Below are 26,822 nucleotides of genomic sequence, written 5' to 3'. Positions count from 1 at the left end.
TTTAATTAGTTTTTATCGAAATATAGGCATTCAAACAAGCATAAATGAACAGTAGGCATGCAGGCCAGTAATTTCTCAAGTAGTATAGACATATTAAAACAAAGAGATACAGAACAAACAAAGCAGAGTGTGAATATAGCGCAACATCTACAAACCATATTGCACACATGGTATCTTCAAGCAATAAGTTAGTAAAAAAGTGTGAAATTTAGGCGAATATCTAAATCTATTACATGAGAACCCACAACATGGCCAATCAGCAGATGGGGCGGGGGGCAAAACTCAAAAATTCATAGATTTTGTAACCATGGATCCATCTCTGATGGGACATAGAAATCATGAGGATGTGGTGCGACCAATGGGGAGATGTCGTGTAGTATTGAAATCCTGCCACGGTTTCCACAATTTCAAAAACTTTGCATGAGTACCCTACTCCCAACTAGGGAGTTCCTCCATCCGAGCAATTTGATGAATTTTCTCAAACCATTGTTCCAAAAATCGGGGAGTTGGCGATCTCCACTTCAGAGGTATAAGAAGTTTAGCCGCGGTTAGCAGAATCATGGGGAGATTACGCTTTGAGGGGAGCAACTCGGGTGTAGGAAGCCAGAGCAGGATAAGCTCAGGAGACAGGGAAATAGACTTGATACAAATTAGATTGATATGATGTAGGACATCTCTCCAGAATGGTTTAATTACATCGCAGCTATACCAAATATGGGACATTGTGCCCCGTTCAGAATTACACCTCCAACAGGTATCCTCTGGGGAGTAGCCCATTAATTTAACCTGGCACAGAGTTTTATACCATCTAGTCGTGATTTTATATTAATTCACTTGAATTCTAATGCATCTCGAAAATCCATGCGAGTTGGCTAAGATTCTGGAGGTCTCAGCTGGTGTAAACTGGGTGTCCAGGTCTCTCTCCCAAGCTGCTATAAAGGATGGTGTAACCGTATTATCATTAGAGAGTAGTAGACCTTAAATTTTGGAAATCAGACCCTTAGGGAGCTGAGGAGCTAACAATAATGTCTCTAACCAGTTGACGTTTCTTAAGGGGGACAGGGTAATTTCTGTGAATCTTCTACATATGCGCTGAAAGGACAAAGTATGTAGGATGTATACCCTATTTGTCTCAGTCGTGGATAATAAGGAGCCTAATGTAGGTATTTGCGAGGGGTTCCTGAGGTGTGGAGATATAGTAAGTTTGTGAGCTTCGACCAGGGAAGTAATAAAGGTGCAGGATGTTGTTTAACATAGGCCGGAAGTAGACTAAGTGGCATCAGTGGGAACGGGCATCCGTAAGCCTGGGATGATGCCATAAAATCCTGGACAACTGCAACAGTTCCCCTGGTAGTCAAGCTACAAAGAGGTTGGCGAGGCTTAACCTCTGACCAAAGATGAATAAGACCTTCTTCACCTAATAAATTTCTCTCCAATTGTAAGTGGGGGGAGTCGTCTACCCGATGCACCAATGCGAGCCACCTAGACAGATGATTTGTTCTATAGTAGGTCAAAACATTCGGCAGAACACAACCACCTAATATCATATGATGTCTAAATTGTTGAAAAGCTATTCTAGGGCGTTTACCATTCCAAACAAAATTGGAGAACATAGAATTAAGGCGGGTAAATAAGCATCTGGGTAATTTTATGGGAACCACTAAAAGGGTATATGGATTCTGAGGTAAGATATATGTTTTAGTAATATATTTTCTCCGTAACCAAGAAACATATGGCATATGAAAGTGGGATAGCTGATCAGCTATTTTCAGTAGTAAGGGTTTATAGTTCTGGAGGTATAAATCATTATGGTTACAGGGAATGCGAATCCCCAAATATTTAATCGTATCCGAGGGCCATGAAAACGGGATCAAAGATTTCAGCGCAGCTCTAATTGATTGCGTGGCACTAACATTAAGAACTTCAGATTTTTCACAATTTGTCTTGAAGTTGGATATTTTTCCAAACTCTTCAAAGGTGTCCGAGATGGATTTGTAATCAAAACTAAAGTAGAATGCAGTTTGGAGCCAACTTGTAGTACCCTTAATTTCAGGGGACTGTGAGATTTTCCTAATTAGAGTTTCAATTACTAAAATGAAGAGTGAAGGAGAGAGGGGGCATCCCTATCTGGTTCCATTGCTTATTTAAAAAAACAAAGAAAGCGTACCATTTATCTTGAGTCTAGCAAAAAAATTATCTAATAAAGGTGCTTGGGAAACTCAATCTCTCCAAAACTGCATCAATAAAATGCCAGGAAACCATCAAAAACTTTCTCAGCATCTGTGCTGAGAAGGACCAACGGGAGACTACGTTGTTTGGCAAAGGCTGTTCCACAAACTTGGGCCCCCCTTCCCCACCGCCGCTCTGCTGTGTCTATAGTGGACACCTCCTTTCTGTGCGAGAATTGACAAATGGGTGTTACGATTCCTTTTGTCAAATGGCTATGTCCCTACATACTGACAGTCTCCAACCATCGCTGACAGTATAACATTGTCTAGGGACACATCCTCCTGACAACGGGCATGGTAACACGCTTTTGTCTATTAGTCCTGGGTACACAAGACTTTATGTGGAATACAAGGATTTCCTGCAACAGACATGTCAGGAGAGGGTACAGCTCCAGTGACTCACAAGTGACGTCTTCTCTGATGGGAGTCGTTCTCTTTTCTTCTCCATCTGACACAGACCGGTATGGCGACTTCTCCTCATGAGACATCTTTGTTCCTCGCTTCTGCAGCCATTTCCACCCTCTATAGGAACACAAACACCATGGCCCAGGCCCATACTTTAAAGGGGTTGTCCGGGCATGGGACAACCCCTTTTACTCAGACTAATAAATTAGAACACATACAGACCCCAGACCTTCTAAACTATTGCCATCCCCAGACCAGAACCCCCTAAGCAAATACAGACCCCAGAACAAGCACCCTAAACAAATACAGACCCCAGAACAAGCACTCTAAATTCAGACCTCAGACCAGACCCCTAAATACAGACGCCAGACCTGACCCTCTAAACTAAACAGACCCCGAACAGGCCCCCTAAATACAGACCCCATAAACGAATGCGGACCCCAGACCAGACCCATAAATACAGACCCGATAAAAACACAGACAAAGGCCATACTTGCAAATGGACACAGCCAGGCCAGAAATGCTGATGAAAGGGCGAGCAGGTGCTTTAAATAATAATAGCCACTCCCACTAGTCTTGAGGGGAGTGGTGTGTGGTGCATGGGATGTGTAGTAAGAAATAATAAATGAATAGTGTGTGTGCAAGTGTAATACTATAAGTGAAATATAGGGGGCAGTAATAAATGAAGTGCCTCAATAGAAATAAATGGATAATGGGGTGCAAGTGAGTGAAACATGGAGGGATAGTGTGTACGTCATGAGGCACAACGTGTGTAGCCAGGTAGAAGCCTATTTGTGACGCCTTGATAATTCATAGAGCGGGCTACCCTGCTTGCTATGCCAAACAACAACACACCATGCTCTCCCAGCATCAAAGACCCGGCTGTGTCCAAGAGAAGCGAATATACATAATAATGAAAAATACCTGGGGTATTGGTAATCATTTTGGCCAAAAGGACGCAAGCTCGCAATCCACGACAAGGATCCCCAGACTTGCGAGTCCCTAACTCCTAAACCGGAACAGAACGTTCCTGATGCACAAACAGAACCGATAAAAACACAGGGACATATACAAAAACACAGACAAAGGCCATACTTGCAAATGGACACAGCCAGGCCAGAAATGCTGATGAAAGGGCGAGCAGGTGCTTTAAATAATAATAGCCACTCCCACTAGTCTTGAGGGGAGTGGTGTGTGGTGCATGGGATGTGTAGTAAGAAATAATAAATGAATAGTGTGTGTGCAAGTGTAATACTATAAGTGAAATATAGGGGGCAGTAATAAATGAAGTGCCTCAATAGAAATAAATGGATAATGGGGTGCAAGTGAGTGAAACATGGAGGGATAGTGTGTACGTCATGAGGCACAACGTGTGTAGCCAGGTAGAAGCCTATTTGTGACGCCTTGATAATTCATAGAGCGGGCTACCCTGCTTGCTATGCCAAACAACAACACACCATGCTCTCCCAGCATCAAAGACCCGGCTGTGTCCAAGAGAAGCGAATATACATAATAATGAAAAATACCTGGGGTATTGGTAATCATTTTGGCCAAAAGGACGCAAGCTCGCAATCCACGACAAGGATCCCCAGACTTGCGAGTCCCTAACTCCTAAACCGGAACAGAACGTTCCTGATGCACAAACAGAACCGATAAAAACACAGGGACATATACAAAAACACAGACAAAGGCCATACTTGCAAATGGACACAGCCAGGCCAGAAATGCTGATGAAAGGGCGAGCAGGTGCTTTAAATAATAATAGCCACTCCCACTAGTCTTGAGGGGAGTGGTGTGTGGTGCATGGGATGTGTAGTAAGAAATAATAAATGAATAGTGTGTGTGCAAGTGTAATACTATAAGTGAAATATAGGGGGCAGTAATAAATGAAGTGCCTCAATAGAAATAAATGGATAATGGGGTGCAAGTGAGTGAAACATGGAGGGATAGTGTGTACGTCATGAGGCACAACGTGTGTAGCCAGGTAGAAGCCTATTTGTGACGCCTTGATAATTCATAGAGCGGGCTACCCTGCTTGCTATGCCAAACAACAACACACCATGCTCTCCCAGCATCAAAGACCCGGCTGTGTCCAAGAGAAGCGAATATACATAATAATGAAAAATACCTGGGGTATTGGTAATCATTTTGGCCAAAAGGACGCAAGCTCGCAATCCACGACAAGGATCCCCAGACTTGCGAGTCCCTAACTCCTAAACCGGAACAGAACGTTCCTGATGCACAAACAGAACCGATAAAAACACAGGGACATATACAAAAACACAGACAAAGGCCATACTTGCAAATGGACACAGCCAGGCCAGAAATGCTGATGAAAGGGCGAGCAGGTGCTTTAAATAATAATAGCCACTCCCACTAGTCTTGAGGGGAGTGGTGTGTGGTGCATGGGATGTGTAGTAAGAAATAATAAATGAATAGTGTGTGTGCAAGTGTAATACTATAAGTGAAATATAGGGGGCAGTAATAAATGAAGTGCCTCAATAGAAATAAATGGATAATGGGGTGCAAGTGAGTGAAACATGGAGGGATAGTGTGTACGTCATGAGGCACAACGTGTGTAGCCAGGTAGAAGCCTATTTGTGACGCCTTGATAATTCATAGAGCGGGCTACCCTGCTTGCTATGCCAAACAACAACACACCATGCTCTCCCAGCATCAAAGACCCGGCTGTGTCCAAGAGAAGCGAATATACATAATAATGAAAAATACCTGGGGTATTGGTAATCGTTTTGGCCAAAAGGACGCAAGCTCGCAATCCACGACAAGGATCCCCAGACTTGCGAGTCCCTAACTCCTAAACCGGAACAGAACGTTCCTGATGCACAAACAGAACCGATAAAAACACAGGGACATATACAAAAACACAGACAAAGGCCATACTTGCAAATGGACACAGCCAGGCCAGAAATGCTGATGAAAGGGCGAGCAGGTGCTTTAAATAATAATAGCCACTCCCACTAGTCTTGAGGGGAGTGGTGTGTGGTGCATGGGATGTGTAGTAAGAAATAATAAATGAATAGTGTGTGTGCAAGTGTAATACTATAAGTGAAATATAGGGGGCAGTAATAAATGAAGTGCCTCAATAGAAATAAATGGATAATGGGGTGCAAGTGAGTGAAACATGGAGGGATAGTGTGTACGTCATGAGGCACAACGTGTGTAGCCAGGTAGAAGCCTATTTGTGACGCCTTGATAATTCATAGAGCGGGCTACCCTGCTTGCTATGCCAAACAACAACACACCATGCTCTCCCAGCATCAAAGACCCGGCTGTGTCCAAGAGAAGCGAATATACATAATAATGAAAAATACCTGGGGTATTGGTAATCATTTTGGCCAAAAGGACGCAAGCTCGCAATCCACGACAAGGATCCCCAGACTTGCGAGTCCCTAACTCCTAAACCGGAACAGAACGTTCCTGATGCACAAACAGAACCGATAAAAACACAGGGACATATACAAAAACACAGACAAAGGCCATACTTGCAAATGGACACAGCCAGGCCAGAAATGCTGATGAAAGGGCGAGCAGGTGCTTTAAATAATAATAGCCACTCCCACTAGTCTTGAGGGGAGTGGTGTGTGGTGCATGGGATGTGTAGTAAGAAATAATAAATGAATAGTGTGTGTGCAAGTGTAATACTATAAGTGAAATATAGGGGGCAGTAATAAATGAAGTGCCTCAATAGAAATAAATGGATAATGGGGTGCAAGTGAGTGAAACATGGAGGGATAGTGTGTACGTCATGAGGCACAACGTGTGTAGCCAGGTAGAAGCCTATTTGTGACGCCTTGATAATTCATAGAGCGGGCTACCCTGCTTGCTATGCCAAACAACAACACACCATGCTCTCCCAGCATCAAAGACCCGGCTGTGTCCAAGAGAAGCGAATATACATAATAATGAAAAATACCTGGGGTATTGGTAATCATTTTGGCCAAAAGGACGCAAGCTCGCAATCCACGACAAGGATCCCCAGACTTGCGAGTCCCTAACTCCTAAACCGGAACAGAACGTTCCTGATGCACAAACAGAACCGATAAAAACACAGGGACATATACAAAAACACAGACAAAGGCCATACTTGCAAATGGACACAGCCAGGCCAGAAATGCTGATGAAAGGGCGAGCAGGTGCTTTAAATAATAATAGCCACTCCCACTAGTCTTGAGGGGAGTGGTGTGTGGTGCATGGGATGTGTAGTAAGAAATAATAAATGAATAGTGTGTGTGCAAGTGTAATACTATAAGTGAAATATAGGGGGCAGTAATAAATGAAGTGCCTCAATAGAAATAAATGGATAATGGGGTGCAAGTGAGTGAAACATGGAGGGATAGTGTGTACGTCATGAGGCACAACGTGTGTAGCCAGGTAGAAGCCTATTTGTGACGCCTTGATAATTCATAGAGCGGGCTACCCTGCTTGCTATGCCAAACAACAACACACCATGCTCTCCCAGCATCAAAGACCCGGCTGTGTCCAAGAGAAGCGAATATACATAATAATGAAAAATACCTGGGGTATTGGTAATCATTTTGGCCAAAAGGACGCAAGCTCGCAATCCACGACAAGGATCCCCAGACTTGCGAGTCCCTAACTCCTAAACCGGAACAGAACGTTCCTGATGCACAAACAGAACCGATAAAAACACAGGGACATATACAAAAACACAGACAAAGGCCATACTTGCAAATGGACACAGCCAGGCCAGAAATGCTGATGAAAGGGCGAGCAGGTGCTTTAAATAATAATAGCCACTCCCACTAGTCTTGAGGGGAGTGGTGTGTGGTGCATGGGATGTGTAGTAAGAAATAATAAATGAATAGTGTGTGTGCAAGTGTAATACTATAAGTGAAATATAGGGGGCAGTAATAAATGAAGTGCCTCAATAGAAATAAATGGATAATGGGGTGCAAGTGAGTGAAACATGGAGGGATAGTGTGTACGTCATGAGGCACAACGTGTGTAGCCAGGTAGAAGCCTATTTGTGACGCCTTGATAATTCATAGAGCGGGCTACCCTGCTTGCTATGCCAAACAACAACACACCATGCTCTCCCAGCATCAAAGACCCGGCTGTGTCCAAGAGAAGCGAATATACATAATAATGAAAAATACCTGGGGTATTGGTAATCATTTTGGCCAAAAGGACGCAAGCTCGCAATCCACGACAAGGATCCCCAGACTTGCGAGTCCCTAACTCCTAAACCGGAACAGAACGTTCCTGATGCACAAACAGAACCGATAAAAACACAGGGACATATACAAAAACACAGACAAAGGCCATACTTGCAAATGGACACAGCCAGGCCAGAAATGCTGATGAAAGGGCGAGCAGGTGCTTTAAATAATAATAGCCACTCCCACTAGTCTTGAGGGGAGTGGTGTGTGGTGCATGGGATGTGTAGTAAGAAATAATAAATGAATAGTGTGTGTGCAAGTGTAATACTATAAGTGAAATATAGGGGGCAGTAATAAATGAAGTGCCTCAATAGAAATAAATGGATAATGGGGTGCAAGTGAGTGAAACATGGAGGGATAGTGTGTACGTCATGAGGCACAACGTGTGTAGCCAGGTAGAAGCCTATTTGTGACGCCTTGATAATTCATAGAGCGGGCTACCCTGCTTGCTATGCCAAACAACAACACACCATGCTCTCCCAGCATCAAAGACCCGGCTGTGTCCAAGAGAAGCGAATATACATAATAATGAAAAATACCTGGGGTATTGGTAATCATTTTGGCCAAAAGGACGCAAGCTCGCAATCCACGACAAGGATCCCCAGACTTGCGAGTCCCTAACTCCTAAACCGGAACAGAACGTTCCTGATGCACAAACAGAACCGATAAAAACACAGGGACATATACAAAAACACAGACAAAGGCCATACTTGCAAATGGACACAGCCAGGCCAGAAATGCTGATGAAAGGGCGAGCAGGTGCTTTAAATAATAATAGCCACTCCCACTAGTCTTGAGGGGAGTGGTGTGTGGTGCATGGGATGTGTAGTAAGAAATAATAAATGAATAGTGTGTGTGCAAGTGTAATACTATAAGTGAAATATAGGGGGCAGTAATAAATGAAGTGCCTCAATAGAAATAAATGGATAATGGGGTGCAAGTGAGTGAAACATGGAGGGATAGTGTGTACGTCATGAGGCACAACGTGTGTAGCCAGGTAGAAGCCTATTTGTGACGCCTTGATAATTCATAGAGCGGGCTACCCTGCTTGCTATGCCAAACAACAACACACCATGCTCTCCCAGCATCAAAGACCCGGCTGTGTCCAAGAGAAGCGAATATACATAATAATGAAAAATACCTGGGGTATTGGTAATCATTTTGGCCAAAAGGACGCAAGCTCGCAATCCACGACAAGGATCCCCAGACTTGCGAGTCCCTAACTCCTAAACCGGAACAGAACGTTCCTGATGCACAAACAGAACCGATAAAAACACAGGGACATATACAAAAACACAGACAAAGGCCATACTTGCAAATGGACACAGCCAGGCCAGAAATGCTGATGAAAGGGCGAGCAGGTGCTTTAAATAATAATAGCCACTCCCACTAGTCTTGAGGGGAGTGGTGTGTGGTGCATGGGATGTGTAGTAAGAAATAATAAATGAATAGTGTGTGTGCAAGTGTAATACTATAAGTGAAATATAGGGGGCAGTAATAAATGAAGTGCCTCAATAGAAATAAATGGATAATGGGGTGCAAGTGAGTGAAACATGGAGGGATAGTGTGTACGTCATGAGGCACAACGTGTGTAGCCAGGTAGAAGCCTATTTGTGACGCCTTGATAATTCATAGAGCGGGCTACCCTGCTTGCTATGCCAAACAACAACACACCATGCTCTCCCAGCATCAAAGACCCGGCTGTGTCCAAGAGAAGCGAATATACATAATAATGAAAAATACCTGGGGTATTGGTAATCATTTTGGCCAAAAGGACGCAAGCTCGCAATCCACGACAAGGATCCCCAGACTTGCGAGTCCCTAACTCCTAAACCGGAACAGAACGTTCCTGATGCACAAACAGAACCGATAAAAACACAGGGACATATACAAAAACACAGACAAAGGCCATACTTGCAAATGGACACAGCCAGGCCAGAAATGCTGATGAAAGGGCGAGCAGGTGCTTTAAATAATAATAGCCACTCCCACTAGTCTTGAGGGGAGTGGTGTGTGGTGCATGGGATGTGTAGTAAGAAATAATAAATGAATAGTGTGTGTGCAAGTGTAATACTATAAGTGAAATATAGGGGGCAGTAATAAATGAAGTGCCTCAATAGAAATAAATGGATAATGGGGTGCAAGTGAGTGAAACATGGAGGGATAGTGTGTACGTCATGAGGCACAACGTGTGTAGCCAGGTAGAAGCCTATTTGTGACGCCTTGATAATTCATAGAGCGGGCTACCCTGCTTGCTATGCCAAACAACAACACACCATGCTCTCCCAGCATCAAAGACCCGGCTGTGTCCAAGAGAAGCGAATATACATAATAATGAAAAATACCTGGGGTATTGGTAATCATTTTGGCCAAAAGGACGCAAGCTCGCAATCCACGACAAGGATCCCCAGACTTGCGAGTCCCTAACTCCTAAACCGGAACAGAACGTTCCTGATGCACAAACAGAACCGATAAAAACACAGGGACATATACAAAAACACAGACAAAGGCCATACTTGCAAATGGACACAGCCAGGCCAGAAATGCTGATGAAAGGGCGAGCAGGTGCTTTAAATAATAATAGCCACTCCCACTAGTCTTGAGGGGAGTGGTGTGTGGTGCATGGGATGTGTAGTAAGAAATAATAAATGAATAGTGTGTGTGCAAGTGTAATACTATAAGTGAAATATAGGGGGCAGTAATAAATGAAGTGCCTCAATAGAAATAAATGGATAATGGGGTGCAAGTGAGTGAAACATGGAGGGATAGTGTGTACGTCATGAGGCACAACGTGTGTAGCCAGGTAGAAGCCTATTTGTGACGCCTTGATAATTCATAGAGCGGGCTACCCTGCTTGCTATGCCAAACAACAACACACCATGCTCTCCCAGCATCAAAGACCCGGCTGTGTCCAAGAGAAGCGAATATACATAATAATGAAAAATACCTGGGGTATTGGTAATCCGATAAAGTAATACAGACCCCAGACCAGACCCTTAAATACAGACCCCAGACCTGACTCCCTAAACTAATACATAACACAAACCAGACCCCCTGAACTAATTCAGACCCAAGACCAGGCCCCCCTAAATACAGACCCCATAAACTAATACAGACCTCATACCTGACTCTTTAAACTAATACAGAACCCAGACACCATTAATACAGACCCCAGACCAGACCCCTAAATACAGACCCCAGACCAGACCCCCTAAATATACAGACACCAGACCAGACCCCCTAACTATATAGACCCCAGACCTTCTAAATACAGACCCCAGACCAGACCCCTAAATACAGACACCAGACCCATTAAACTAATACAGAACCCCAGACCCCCTAAATACAGACCCCTTAAACTAATACCGACGCCAGACCTCCTAAATACAGACCCCAGATCCACTAAATTAATACAGACCCCCTAAATACATACCCCCTAAATACAGACCCCCTAAATACAGATTCCATACCTCCAAAATACAGACACCCTAAATACAGACCCCTTAAACTAATACAGACCCCAAACCAGACCCCCTAAACTAATACAGACCCCAGACCACCTAAACACAGACCACTTAAACAAATCCATGATCCCCTTATACTTACCTAGCAGCTCAGCTCACCTCACAGTCTTCTCTCTTGCTGCTGTTGTAGGACCTGCGGTCTTGTGACCAGCAGGTCTCTAATCAGTAACAAGAACTGCAGACATAAGGTCATGTGACCTTTATGCCTGCAGATCCTTTACAGGACATACACAATGCAGTTTTGTTGCGGTTTTTGTCGCGCCCAAAACGCCCAATGATGATCCGCCATTGGCGAAGGCAATTGCATTAATTAATCTAGTGGTATTGAACCTACCCACTCGGCCAGGAACAAAACCTGTTTGCTCCGGTGAAATAAGTTTGGGGAGAAGAACCTGTAATCGTTGAGCAATAAGCTTTGCCCACCACTTAGTGTCCGCGTTTAAAAGGGAGATTGGTCTATAATTCGCACATTTTGTCGGGTCTTTACCATCTTTAGGTATTAGAGTAATGAATGCTTCAAGCATTTGTCTGGGGAGTTTCTGTCCCTGTAGGAGGGAGTTGCATAGGGAGAGAAAATGTGGGACTAGTATTGCAGAAAACATTTTAGAATATATAATTGATAAACCGTCAGGGCCAGGGCTCTTACCAATCGGAATAGATAATAATACTTTAGAAATCTCTTCACGCGTGAAGGGGCGAGTAAAGTTTCTCGGTCTGTGTCGGACAATCTGGGAAGCTGTAATGAGTCCAGAGAGGCCGAAACTAAACTGGTTTTATCCGATATGTTCAGCACACGCTGGGATTCCCGTAGGTTATATAAGGAAGTATGAAACCTGTGGAACTCTGAGAGGCGATGTCAGAGGTGTCTGAGACTACCCTGCCATCTTCTAATGTTACGCTAGATATATGTGATTTTGCTTTTTGCTTCTTAATAAGTGCCGACATCACTTTAGACCCTTTATCCCCATGCGCATAATGTTTATATTTGCACCTCTGCAAGGCTTTTGCTGCTTTTATATTTAACAGATCTTTTAATTTGTTCCTTAGTTTAAGAAGGTCAGCTTGTGTGTCCTCTAACCTGGATCTCTTACTTAAACATTCCAGTGATTAAATTTGACTCAATAGTAAATTTATTTTAGCGATTTAGCTTTTTTGAATCTTGCTCCCAGTGAAATTAGTTCACCCCTTATGAAGGATTTATGTGCCTCCCACACAATTGGTTCCGAGGTCTCGTCATTGCAATTAAATGTTAAATATTCCATCAGGCGCTCCTGTGAGAGGTCGACGTTCCCCTGTTCCCCCAATAGCGTCTTGTTCACTGATGACCAAGTCCAGGTCCTAAGAGGTAGAGATGTAATGGAAAGAGTAATAGAAATCAGGGCATGGTCCGAGACTGTCGTAATTCCAATATCCGCTGCCTGAACTCCAAGTAAATGTCTGTCTGTAATATAGAAGCGGTCCATTCTGTGATAAGTGCTAGTACAGGAGAATAGAAAGTATAATCCCTAACATTGGGGTGTAGAGTCCGCCAGGGGTCAATAAAATTATAAGCTGTTAACATCTTCTTAATACTCCTCATGGCTCTCTGCGACAAAGAGGGATATCTGGATGTCGTATCCAAAATGGGGTCAAGGACGCAATTAATATCTCCCCCAATGATGACAACGCCTTCAGCAAAGAGGTGTAGCGCTTCTAAAGTAGCTGCCAACATCTTGGTCTGATCAATGTTGGGTAAATAAAAATTGGCTAGAGTGACCAAAGTCGTCCCTATCAATCCCTTCACAAATGTGAGGGTATGTTCACACAGTGAGCAAAAACGTCTGAAAATACGGAGCAGTTTTCAGGCAAAAACAGCTCCTGATTTTTAGACGTTTTTATAACAACTCGCATTTTTCATGGCTGTTTTTGAAGCTGTTTTTCAATGGAGTCAATGAAAAACGCCTCCAAAAACGTCACAAGAAGTGACCTGCACTTCTTTTGATGAGCCGTCATTTTACGCGCCGTATTTTGACAGCGACGCGTAAAATAAAGGCTCATCGGAACAGAACATCGTAAAACCCATTGCAAGCAATGGGCAGATGTTTGTAGGCGTATTAGGGACGTTTTTTCAGGCGTAATTCGAGGCGTAAAACGCCCGAATTACATCTGAAAACACTGCGTGTGAACATACCCTAAACCTTGCATTTGGATCTGACTGGTTGGCTAATGCAGTGAAGTGTAAATGTCTGCTAATACCTATACTAGTGCCCCTGGACGTCGAGGAATGCGTGCTGTGGAACCAATGGGGGTAAATGGTGTGGGAAAGGGTAGGCATGTGCGAATGGTGGAAATGCGTCTCTTGTAAAAACAAGATATCAGCTCGGTGCTTGCAAAATACGGAAAAGACCTGGCTTCTTTTTTGTGGGGCATTTAGGCCTCTAACATTGAGGGATACAATTTTAACCATCGCCATGTATGTCAAAGAAATACATAACTAGTAACAAGGGCATAGGTCTGTAAGTCACACTCATATATGACACACTCAGTGTAGATGAAGATATACGATTAAAACATACACATAACATAGTCAGAATCAAATTCCAAATCAAGTTCAAGGTAAGGACAAGTACAAGTGGCCCCTGCAATCCTTAAGCAGAATTGCTAACATCTAGCACGTCAGCAAGGGGCAACATCAGGATGGCAGAAGGGAGGAAATAAGTAAGACCTCTAAGAGAAGCGTAACAACAGAGGTAGTGAGCCATTCCCGGAAACTTATGTAAACGAATGAATATGTGAACAAATATGTGAAACGCAAACACCCTGAGTATTTGGCCAGCACTTTCAGGGAAGAAATTATACATAGTATGAACAGCAGTATATCAGCAGGAAAAACAAGGATCAAGTGATAACATTGCAAATGTAACATACGACAATCTGGCAATATAATTTGCATAATAAGGCGCCATAGTGAGGTTCAAGCCAGTAAAGAAAAAAGAACATAAAAGAAGAGACAAAGACCTCAGAATAACATTTGGAAATAAAACATGGTAATCCACCAATAATATTAGAATATTAAAGCGCTATGATGAGCAGTCAGGTCAGTCGAGGCCTGTAAAAGAAGAAGTAAGACCACAACAGGCGAGACAAAGACTAAAAAGTAACATTTGTAAATATAACATAAGGCTTTCTGTTAATATTATCTGCATATTAAAATGCCATAGTGAGAGATCCGTCTAGTCTAAACTTGTAACGTAAGTGAGAACACAGTAGGAGAAATACAGACTAAATGATAACAATTGTAAAAAGAGCATATGGCAATGTGATAATATTATTCGCATATTAAGATGCCACAGTGAGTAGGTAGTCTACTCCTGAAAAAGAACATAGCGAAATAACAATCCTACAGGTACTGGACTCACACAATTTGAATGACTCCACTCTTAAATCAACAGATAGAGACCTGCGGTCATCTCCGTGACCTCAAGTCCAGAGGGGTGCAAAATGATATACCGAGGAAAGCCCCTTCAAGTCACCGGCGGGTTAGGATCCACAGATGTACATTTAGGGGATTTCCCTTTAGTGTACACACGCCAGTCCTGGTTAGGTAGGTCAGGGAATGGTGTGTGGGGTCGTATTGGGAGCAAAGAGGTGATATCCTTGGCAGGAATGTTCAATCTGTGCCAGATCTGTTCTAGGTCATCTGGATGTTTTATGGCGATGTTTGCCATTATAGATAGCTGACAAGCCGAACGGGAATAACCAGCAAAAGGAGATCTTCACCTTAAGCTCATCTATGAGCGGTTTTAACAGCTGGTGTTTTGCAAGCGTGCTGGCTGCAATGTCCTGAAATAACAAAATCTGAGATCCTTCAAAGGTGATCGAAGAGCGTTCTCTGGCCCTCTGAAGTCCTGCAGCAGTATCAACGTAACTTAGTAGTCCGCAGATAACATCACTCGGCGGGTCTGATGTCGCCAATTTGGGGTGCAACACTCAATGTATCCTTTCCACCACAATTTTCTGTCTCCCAGAAGGACATGGCTGTAGCTGGCAGAGCTTCATGAGCAACACTTCCCCATAGTCTTATATTCTTTCTGCGACTGCGGTTTTCTTGATCCTCTATCATGAGAAGAGCGTCACTTAGGTGTTCCTGCTGTGCTAGAAAATTTGCCTGTACGGCATCGCTGTGTAACACAATAGCAGATTGTATGGTTTCCAGCGATTCCACCCTACTCCCCACATGCTTAATTTCAGTTTTAATATCAGATAGTTCCTTAAGAACTGGGGAGAGAGCTCGAGCCAGGCATTTTTTAAGGAAAACTTTTGAAAGTTAGCAGGTATCAGAAGAAGTGGCTGCATCCGAGGTTGTACTTCTTGATTGGAGTAAGCTTCTTGACCGTGTTCTACCACGTCATCTTAAAGAAATTTCCCCTTGCTAACAAGTGAGGGGTCATATTGTTGCTGGAGGAATTTGTCCAGATCTTGCTGACTTTTATTCTTCTTCGGCGTGCTCAAAAGTTCCTTATTTTTTTCCTTCACTGGCTTGACCATTGTTAATAGAAAAATGCCGTACAGGGTGCTAGAAAGTGCAAACCAGTCAGGGTGAGTTCAACATATCAAGCCATATTATATCAGAAGTTCACATAGCAAAGTGGCAAAGTACACGTATGTGCTAGCCAACAGCAATAGCGTCAGTTGCGACAGAATCTCTGGTACAGTGTCCAAAATAAAAATGAGAGCAGTGCTCTGTAGAGTATTGGGTCTCTGTGGTGGGAAGAGGAGAAGGCAGTATTGTGCTGTGTGTGTCTGTGTACTTCTAGGACATACAGCAGTGAAGCACTATATAGTATGAGAAAAGTACTGCAAAGTAGCGTCCAATAATGCTGGGGAGTAATGGGAAGGCTAGTGTGTGGCACTTACAGGGAAGCGCCGGATCACTGGATGGTTCCGTTTATGCAAGATGGCCGCCGCACCACGTGGAGCACCTAGGCCGCCGGTGGGTAAGTTCTTCTAATCCGCTCTTACCCCAAGTACCTCCATTACTTCAGACAGGCCACTCCAGGGTCGAGAGCAGGTTCCTCCACACGGCCGGTAGTTGTATCTCTCGCCCAGCACCGATGATAATAGGCTAGGCCTCAAGTCTCGTCGGCAGCAAAACGGCGTCTACGACCTCTAGCTCGGACTGGGATGTCCTCTCTGTGTCACAGCAGGGACAATCTCAGTGCAGGGTGATCTTAGTGTCAGTAATGCAGCGGATGGTCTCGGATTTCTCCTGACTCCCACGGAGCTCCTCTCTCACACGTCCGGCTCGTACAGCGTCCAAGCCATGCCCCCTGTTCACATGATTTTTTTAATCGCATGATTTTATAGATGCTTTATTTTGGCCTTAAAAACGCCACACAAAAGTGTGTGAAGAAAGCCTAAAGGTATGTGCACACACAAACTCAAAAACGTCTGAAAATACGGAGCTGTTTTAAAGGGAAAACAGCTCCTGATTTTCAGACGTTTTTTTAGCAACTCACGTTTTTCACGGCTGTTTTTTAACGCGGGTGTTTTTCAAACCTTTAGGCTAAATTCACATCTCCGTTAAGGGCCTCTGTAGCAGATGCTACACAAAATAGCATGCAATTCACATCTCCGTTAGGGGCCTCTGTTGCAGATGCTACACAAAATAGCGCAGCAGGCTGTGCTATTTTGTCCAGTAGAGAGACGGACACCATGGCGGAAACCCAACGGAACCATTAAAGTCAATGGGTGCCGTTGGTATCCGTCATTTGATGGATCCAGCACTTCCATTATTTTCGTTAGGCCCTGTTCACATCTGCATCCAGTGCTCTGTTAGTAGCCTGAGTTGCAGATTCTGGCATTTTTGCTGGACAAAATTACGCATCCTATAACTGGGCAGAACAACGGGACCCAGTACACAGATGTAAACAGAGCTCAAGTTATTTTGCTCCTGTTGGAACAGAGTAGCCGAAATACCAATACAGGTGTAAACTAGCCTTAGGCTAGGTTCACGTCACGTTTTACCATGTTAAACGTTCGTTTTTTTTCTTTTGTTTTTTTAAAACAGATCCATTAATGGATCCAAAGATTTTCAATGGGGCTCCTGTCTTTGTTTACAATGTCTGTACGCCTCTGTTTTGCAAGTTTCCTTAGGAGCCAGGATAATTTTTCTGTCCTGTTGAACAACAGGATCACGACATATCTGTTTTTCTGTACAATGGAAGTCTATGGCAACAGGATGCTACAGGGCCATGTTCACATCTGCGTTCTATTTTCCATTGTTCTGCTCCGTCATTGGAGCAGAACAAGGAGAAGAACCGAATCGTGCAGGATCCGTTGCATTACAAAAACCAATGGTGCCCGACAGAACCCATTCGGGGGGCATTTATTATGCATTCAGCGCCAGTTTGCTGATGCCAATTTCCTTTTTGCATTTTTAAGCTGCCTATTTTTCAAAAAAATAAGTTGGCGCGGCTTAATGGGAGGGGCCGTGGACACCCGTAGCCCAACAATGTCGTTATAATTTACGTCAGTAACTGGTGTAAATTATATCAGAAACACTCCAGCTCATAGCTGGCGTAGGTTTCCCTTTCTGGTGCACAGATAGCCAGAGATGCACCTAATTTATTAAGATGTGTGCGCCTCTTCATAAATTCAGTGCATTTTACTCCAGTGGATTAAGACTGGCAAATGGAACGTCAGTCTAAGGCCTTATTCACACAACAGTGATAAACGGCCGTTCTTTTAACGGCCGTCACACGGCCATTTTCAGAACAATGATGTTCTATGGGTGTATTGACAGACGTTTTTTAATGGCCCATGAATAATGGGCCGTCAAAAAATAGGACATGTCCTATTTTTGGCTGTTTTAACGGCCTGACGGCCCCAATAGAAGTCAAGGGATCCGGTTTTAACGACTGTCAATACATGAAACAACCGTTAAAAATGGATCTGTGACATGGAATTTTGCAAGGGAACTACTAGTTCCCTTGCTGGCTATCGGCGGCTCGATGACACACACTCACCGATTCACTGATGCAGCGCCGACTTCTAGTCTGGTCGCTAGTCTCGCAGGTTCTGCGAAGGCGGCGCGATGACGTCTTTGCAGATCCTGTGAGACTAGCGACCAGACCAGGAGAAGTCGGTGCTGCATCGGTGAATATGTGTCGCCGCAGATCCCGTGAAGACGAGAGGCCTTACCTGAAGAAGACAGCGCTGCATCAGTGAGTATGTAGGGCATTCATGTCGGCTGTGTGGCATCATATACAGGAGGGCTGTGGGGCATCTACAGGGGGGCTGTGTGGCATCTACAGGGGGGCTGTGTGGCATCATATACAGGAGGGCTGTGTGGCATCTACAGGGGGGGCTGTGTGGCATCATATACAGGAGGGCTGTGTGGCATCTACAGTGAGGCTGTGTGGCATCATATACAGGGGGTCTGTTTGGCATATACAGGGAGGTGTGTGGCATCATATACAGGGAGGTGTGTGGCATCATATACAGGGGGTCTGTGTGGCATATACAGGGAGGCTGTGTGGCATATACAGGGAGGTGTGTGGCATATAAGGGAAGCTGTGTGGCATCATATACATAGAGGTGTGTGGCATCATATACACGGAGGTTGTGTGGCATATACAAGGAGGTGTGTGGCATCCTATACAGGGTGGTGTGTGGCATCCTATACAGGAAGGTTGTGCGGCATCATATACAGGGAGGCTGTGTGGCATCATCTACAGGAGGTGTGTGGCATCATATACAGGGAGGCTGTAATTAGTGTCTAGGTAAACATGTGACCTTCCTTTGGGTGTTTTCAGGGGGTTGGGACGAAAAAAGCCTGACCAATGAAATTCACAAAAAATTTTTTACGCCCATGAAAAACTGATGCAAAACGGATGTCAAACGTCCATTAAAAACGGACAGACGGACAGGAAATGGGTGAAAATTTAGAGACACACTGATGCAAAACGGCCATGAAAAACTGACAGTTGATCAGTTTTTAATGGACATTTTTTTTCACTGTCGTGTGAACATAGCCTAAATAAATCCCCCCCCCCCCCCTCCATTGACTTTCATGGGTTCCGTCACGTTTTTGTTATGGTTTCTGTAATTTTGGCAGAAAAAAAATTGCGCTGCATTCTGAGCGATTTTGTCTAGAAAAATAAAATAATGGAATCTGCGATAGAGGAACCTAATGCAGACTCCGAGACGGATATGAGCTAGAGGCATCCTGTTGCAAAGTGTTTGCTAAAAAAATGTATTTTTATTTTTTTACATTTTTTTTTTACATGATAAAAAAAAAAAGTATTTTAACAGGATACTAAAATGTGATGCGAACATAGATAGGTTATGTATTTTGGGTTTTCGTTTAGGGCATTTATAAATATCTGTGTTTCCATGAAAAACACATAGAGATTCGATTTATTATTCTGTTTACACCTGATTATGGCAGAAATTACACAAACTTGTAACATTTGTTTTCTCATTCCCAAAAAAGAGAACAGGTCCAAAAAGTGGGCATGATCAAGCTATAAATGCAATTTTAGGCTGTATTCATTTGCCTTTTCGATGGCGGTTTTCACTGTTTTTTTTGTATTCCCAAAAATACTGCAGCCAGATGTTACTTTAAAATCTATAGTAAAATATGAGAGCCTACATACAGTGAAGGAAATAAGTATTTGATCCCTTGCTGATTTTGTAAGTTTGCCCACTGTCAAAGACATGAACAGTCTAGAATTTTTAGGCTAGGTTAATTTTACCAGTGAGAGATAGATTATATTTAAAAAAAAACTGAAAATCACATAGTCAAAATTATATATATATATTTGCATTGTGCACAGAGAAATAAGTATTTGATCCCCTACCAACCATTAAGAGTTCAGCCTCCTCCAGACCAGTTACACGCTCCAAATCAACTTGGTGCCTGCATTAAAGACAGCTGTCTTACATGGTCACCTGTATAAAAGACTCCTGTCCACAGACTCAATTAATCAGTCTGACTCTAACCTCTACAACATGGGCAAGACCAAAGAGCTTTCTAAGGATGTCAGGGACAAGATCATAGACCTGCACAAGGCTGGAATGGGCTACAAAACCATAAGTAAGACGCTGGGTGAGAAGGAGACAACTGTTGGCGCAATAGTAAGAAAATGGAAGACATACAAAATGACTGTCAATCGACATCGATCTGGGAAAATCTCACCTCGTGGGGTATCCTTGATCCTGAGGAAGGTGAGAGCTCAGCCGAAAACTACACGGGGGGAACTTGTTAATGATCTCAAGGCAGCTGGGACCACAGTCACCAAGAAAACCATTGGTAACACATTACGCCGTAATGGATTAAAATCCTGCAGTGCCCGCAAGGTCCCCCTGCTCAAGAAGGCACATGTACAGGCCCATCTGAAGTTTGCAAATGAACATGTGGATGATTCTGAGAGTGATTGGGAGAAGGTGCTGTGGTCAGATGAGACTAAAATTGAGCGCTTTGGCATTAACTCAACTCGCCGTGTTTGGAGGAAGAGAAATGCTGCCTATGACCCAAAGAACACCGTCCCCACTGTCAAGCATGGAGGTGGAAACATTATGTTTTGGGGGTGTTTCTCTGCTAAGGGCACAGGACTACTTCACCGCATCAATGGGAGAATGGATGGAGCCATGTACCGTCAAATCCCGAGTGACAACCTCCTTCCCTCCACCAGGACATTAAAAATGGCTCGTGGCTGGGTCTTCCAGCACGACAATGACCCGAAACATACAGCCAAGGCAACAAAGAAGTGGCTCAAAAAGAAGCACATTAAGGTCATGGAGTGGCCTAGCCAGTCTCCAGACCTTAATCCCATCGAAAACTTATGGAGGGAGCTGAAGATCCGAGTTGCCAAGCGACAGCCTCGAAATCTTAATGATTTACAGATGATCTGCAAAGAGGAGTGGGCCAAAATTCCATCTAACATGTGTGCAAACCTCATCATCAACTACAAAAAATGTCTGACTGCTGTGCTTGCCAACAAGGGTTTTGCCACCAAGTATTAAGTCTTGTTTGCCAAAGGGATCAAATACTTATTTCTCTGTGCACAATGCAAATAAATATATATAATTTTGACAATGTGATTTTCTGTTTTTTAAAAAAAAATATAATCTATCTCTCACTGGTAAAATTAACCTAGCCTAAAAATTCTAGACTGTTCATGTCTTTGACAGTGGGCAAACTTACAAAATCAGCAAGGGATCAAATACTTATTTCCTTCACTGTATACACAGCACTTTGGTTCGTGGTGTCTTTGTAGTTCTTATTTTTTATAGGGCTCTCTATAGGACTTAAAAACCGCCACCAAAAACGCATGTTACATTTAGGGTAGGAACACACACTGAGTAAACACAGCGGATGTTCCGCAACTGATTCATTGTGGAAAATCTGCTGCGTATTACAGTGCAGTATTACAGTAGCAGCAGTGTGGGTGAGATTTGAACAAATCTCATCTCCACACAGCATAAAAAAGCAGCCGAAAAAAAAACTGCACATAAATTGACCTGTGGTGAGGTTTCTTCAGCTGCAGTATGTTAATTAATGCTGCAGAATCGCTGCTTTTCTGTTGCGGGTCTTCCCCATTGAATTCAATGGGATGCTTAAACCCGCAACAAAGTAGAATGTGTTGCAACATTTGTGGCAGAATCGCAGTTCCGCTGCAAAAATCGCAAGTGAGAAAAAAAATAAAAATAAGTTATACTTACCCAGAGTTCCCGGCTTCTTCTCCAGTCTGGCCTCCTGAGATGACTTGTCATCCCATGTGACCGCTGTAGCGGTCACACGGCCTGCGACGTCATCCCAAAAGGGGGGACCACACACAGAAGAGAAGGTGGGGGTACGTGTGAACGTTTTTGTTTTTTTTCGCAGCGTAAATTCAATGTGGTGCGGATTTTCGGACGGCATTCCCTATGGTGTCTTTACATGCAGTATAAGGCCAAACCTGTGTAAAGGAGGACTAAGACTCATTTATCAAAAGGAAAGGATAAAAAAAAAACGCACACAAATTCTAACATCCAGATGCACCAGATTTATGAAGAGGTAGGTGTAATTCTTACCTACCTTATTTTATTAGCGCAAAATACACCATTATTTACCCCTTCCTGCATCGCACATTTATGGCGCTGGAGGAAGTCCCCATACAGCGCCATAAATCTACTCCGTGGGCTCAGGCACAGAGAGTCCTCCATCAGCAGGGGTGTCAGCTATAACATATATGTTATAAGTGTAAGTTCATACATGGCAGATTTGTTTCAAAAATTTCTGCGACTGAAAATCAGTTCCATTTATCTGAATGGGTTTACTGCAAGCCCCATTCAGATGAATGGAACGGGGTTTTCAGTTGCAGAAATTTCTGCAACAAACCTGTGTGAACTAGACCTTAGGGTAAGTTCACATCCAGCAGAGTTTTTTACTGCCGATTTTGATGAGGAAAATGCGTTGAAATAATCGGCAAAAAAATGGTCGACAAAGGCGTTTTTCCCCCACAGGCGGTTTTTCATTGCTCACGGAAACAAAAAAGCAGCATGCCCTTTCTAGGAGTGGTTTTATTGAATTCAATGCAAGGCAGAAAAAAAGCTGCTAGTTTTAAGGGTATGTGCACACGATAGCAGGCATTTACGTCTGAAAAGACAGACTGTTTTCAGGAGAAAACAGCTGCCTCGTTTCACACGTAAATGCTCCTCCTCGCATTTTGCGAGGCTTCTCTGACAGCCGTAAATTTTGAGCTGCTCTTCATTGAGTTCAATGAAGAACGGCTCAAATTACGTCTGAAAGAAGTGCCCTGCACTTCTTTTGACGAGGCTGTATTTTTACGCGTCGTCGTTTGACAGCTGTCAAACGACGACGCGTAAATGACAGGTTGTCTGCACAGTACGTCGGCAAACCCATTCAAATGAATGGGCAGATGTTTGCCGACGTATTGTAGCCCTATTTTCAGACGTAAAACGAGGCATAATACGCCTCGTTTACGTCTGAAAATAGGTCGTGTGAACCCAGCCTAAGAGTTTTTTGTTTTTGCAAAAACCACCTGTACGAACGCATTATTTATCCCGCACTGTGAACAGCGTAAAAGGGAAAAAAAAAAGAAGTCAGTATGGATTAGATGTTCACCCTTCTTCCAAAAAAAAGAATAGAAGTTAATAAGTCCTATGTACCCTAAAATGGTATAAATAAAAATTACAACTCGTCCAGCAACAAACAAACCTCATGGTTACGTCGATGGAAAAATAAAAAAGTTATGGCTCTCAGACTATGACAGCACAATTTATTTTTTGAAAAGTGTTTTATTTTTTTTAAAAAAAGTAAAAAAAAGTAGTAAAATGTAATAATTAACTAATCGCTATAATCGTTACGACCCGCAGAATAAAGATATCATGTTATTTATACCGCACAGTGATAGTCGTCAAAACAAAACTTAAATGAACCCAATGGTAGTCTTGCTTCTTTTTTCCTATTCCCTTAAAAATAAAAAATGAATACTATCAAATACATTATATGTACCCCAAAATAGAGCATTAAAAAATAAAACTTGTCCTGAAAAAAATAAGCCTCCATCCATGTCGGAGTAAAAATTCTAAAGTTAAGGCTCTCGGAACACAATGACTCAAAAATGGTGTCCTCAAGACCCAAAATAGTTGCGTCCTTCCCCCCCTCTCACTACATTTATTGACATTGAGAGGGGGAGGTGTATGGGGTGGGCTCACAGGCAAAGCACACTCCACACACCGCAGGTGTCAGCACTATATTACAGCTTGACAAGTCACACTAACGGCCGGGAACTGAGATAACGCCAATCAGTAGAATCTAAGTGGTTAAACAGAGGGGGGCGCTCTGTCACCTCATCATGCCCCCCGCAATGTGATCGCGGGGTGCCGATGGTTGTCATGGCAGCCTGGTGTCCCAATGAAGGCCCCAAGGTCTGCCATTATGGTACTCCTTTTAAGCCCTGCCTCTGGGCTTAATAGAATGATGCTAAAAGCACAATACACTGCGACACCATTATTGTGGTATATTGTACCAGTTATCTAAGGTGACTAAAAAAACAGTTTTCAGGAATATAGGAAAAACACCTTTCCTATTTTTCCACTAAAGTAATGTCTGAACTGTTGTAATATAACGTCCCCTTATCTCAAAAAAATGAAATAAAAAGTGATCAAAAAGCTCTATATACCCCCAAATGGTACCAATAAAAACTTCCGCTCGCCCTGCAAAAAAAACAAGTCCTCACACCGCTCCATGAAAAAAATAAAAAATCATGGGTCTCAGAATATAGCGACACAAAACTTTTTTTTTAACAAAAAAGAAATAAAAAATGAAAATTTGGTATCGAATTGTATTGGCCTGCAGAATACAGTTAACATGCAATTTTTCCCAATTAGCAAACGCCACAAAATGAAACCCCAATAACACTGGGGAATTGCTGTTTATTTGTTCATGAAAAATCAGTTCATCCAGGAATTATTATTTTTTGAAATGGACTGTTCTGCATAGCCCGGAAAAGGTGTTCCCACACATTGCGCCTGAGAATCTAATCATTGTTAGGACCTATTGTGTTATATGCTTCCCCCAATCCTCACGGTTTGGAATAAGCGAGTATAACCTTTTCCCGAAGATTTTCATTGTTGTTCAGTGTAACTCAAGTTGTCCAAGTTGGAACAATTTAGCTCCTTTACAGCAGTCACCCATGATCTGGTTATATACATGTAAAATTGTTCATATGACAGAAAAACACATGTGAAACAATGCAAAGGTACGGTATTTACCAAGCCCATATGGATCACAGGATTTACCACTAGAGACCTTTCACCTCCCCAAACATGTGCAGCAGGTTATAGGAAAGGCTTCACAAACCGTCTCACATAAAATTATTTTTCTAACTCCCTCCGTTATTTACATATCTGTGTCATTATATTTGGCCCCGATATGTAAATAACTCCCTGAACAGTCAATGGGGCGTTTCTAACTAACTAACTGACAAGGGGGCGTGATGTCTTCGCTCTGACACTGTCCATTCAGCTGCGGACTGTGTCAGGGCGGCTAGCGCTGTGTTCTCTCCCGCGAGAACACACAGACTTGGTGGTTGTGCTGCAGCTATAGTGGGCGCGCACATGCACGGCTGTTCGCGCGCACAGACGGATGTAAGTAGATCTCCTCCTCGTCTCTGCTTCTTCTCCTTGTTCCGTGGCGGCGGGAGTGGTGGCGTCGATGTGCAAGCGGGCGTGCGCACATGTTTGGGGAGGTGAAAGGTTCTCTTTAAGTACCTTAATACATTGATACATGCAAAAAGACCGTAACCAAATAGAACATTTGTTTAAGGCTATTGCTAATGTACAGCATCTCTGCACTGAACAGCAAAGTGTTATTTTATTGTATAATTAAAAGTAAGGCCTTATTCACACGGACGTGTCCGTTTCGCGCACGCAAAAAACGCTGCGTTTTTTTCGCGCAGCCGGCATCATGATGACACTGGTTTTATGTTTACAAACAGAAAAGCATGTGGTGCTTTTCCGTTTTCATTCATTGTTTTTACTGTTGCGCGAATGACGTGCGGCACCCGGAAGTGCTTCCGTGTGCCGAGCGCGATTTGCACGCACCCACCCATTGACTTGAATGGGTGCGTGCAGCGCGAAACACGGCCAAATATAGGACATGTCGTGCGTTTCACGCAGCGCACATAAACTGGGTGAAATTCACTGACAACGTGAACGGCCCCATTCAGTAAAATAGGTCCGTGCGACGCGGGTGATTTCGCGTAGCACGGACGTATTATACGTTCATGTGAATAAGGCCTTATACAGAGTTCAGATTCCTCTTGGTTTTCAAGATCTCTGCTTGTTCCTTTTCAGTCTGAACACGCGGAGTGAAAAACAGCTGAAAATTCCAGAGAGGTTTTCAGAGATAACCACCTCTGATTTTCAGGCGTTTAAGCTGAAAGTGAAGCTTCTTTTGATGCGTTTTTAATAGTGTTCAATGGAAAATCAGCTCCAAAAAACGTCTCAAGAATTGACATGGTACTTCTTTTTACAGAGCGTCTTTTTACACTGTTTTTTTAAACCAGCGGCGTAAAAAGACGCCCCGTATGAACCAATTCCGTTTTTTCAGGCGTCAACGCCCCAAAATACGCCTGAAAACACTGCGTGTGAACATACCCTTGTTTACTTCCAGTGGATAGAATTCCCTCCTGGTCATGTGATGGACACACAGGTGCACGGCTCGTTACAGTATGTGTATCAGAGCGGTCTTGTAACGAGCGTGCACCTGTGTGTCCATCACATGACCATGGACAGAATTTTATCCACTGGAGGCAGAGATCTTGAAAACTGTGAGGAATTAATACAAAAAGTATATTGCAAAAAATTATATCTTTTAATTAAACAAAAAAACAAAAACACAACCACATTAATTTGACTTAACCAGACAACCCCTTTAATTGTAAAGAAGAAAACCAAAAGGGAAAGAGCAA

At 43.2% G+C, this 26,822-nt stretch overlaps 1 protein-coding gene across 1 annotated transcript in view; it reads left to right on the top strand.

Annotated features, from left to right (window-relative positions):
* The window catches only part of RAB42 (RAB42, member RAS oncogene family), a 31,092-nt gene that overhangs the window by 1,154 nt on the left and 3,116 nt on the right, over window positions 1-26,822 (top strand). The window lies entirely within an intron of this gene.

Source organism: Rhinoderma darwinii, chromosome 2, assembly GCF_050947455.1.
Source record: "Rhinoderma darwinii isolate aRhiDar2 chromosome 2, aRhiDar2.hap1, whole genome shotgun sequence".
Lineage (NCBI taxonomy): Eukaryota > Metazoa > Chordata > Amphibia > Anura > Rhinodermatidae > Rhinoderma > Rhinoderma darwinii.
This window is presented reverse-complemented; position numbering and strand designations above follow the sequence as displayed.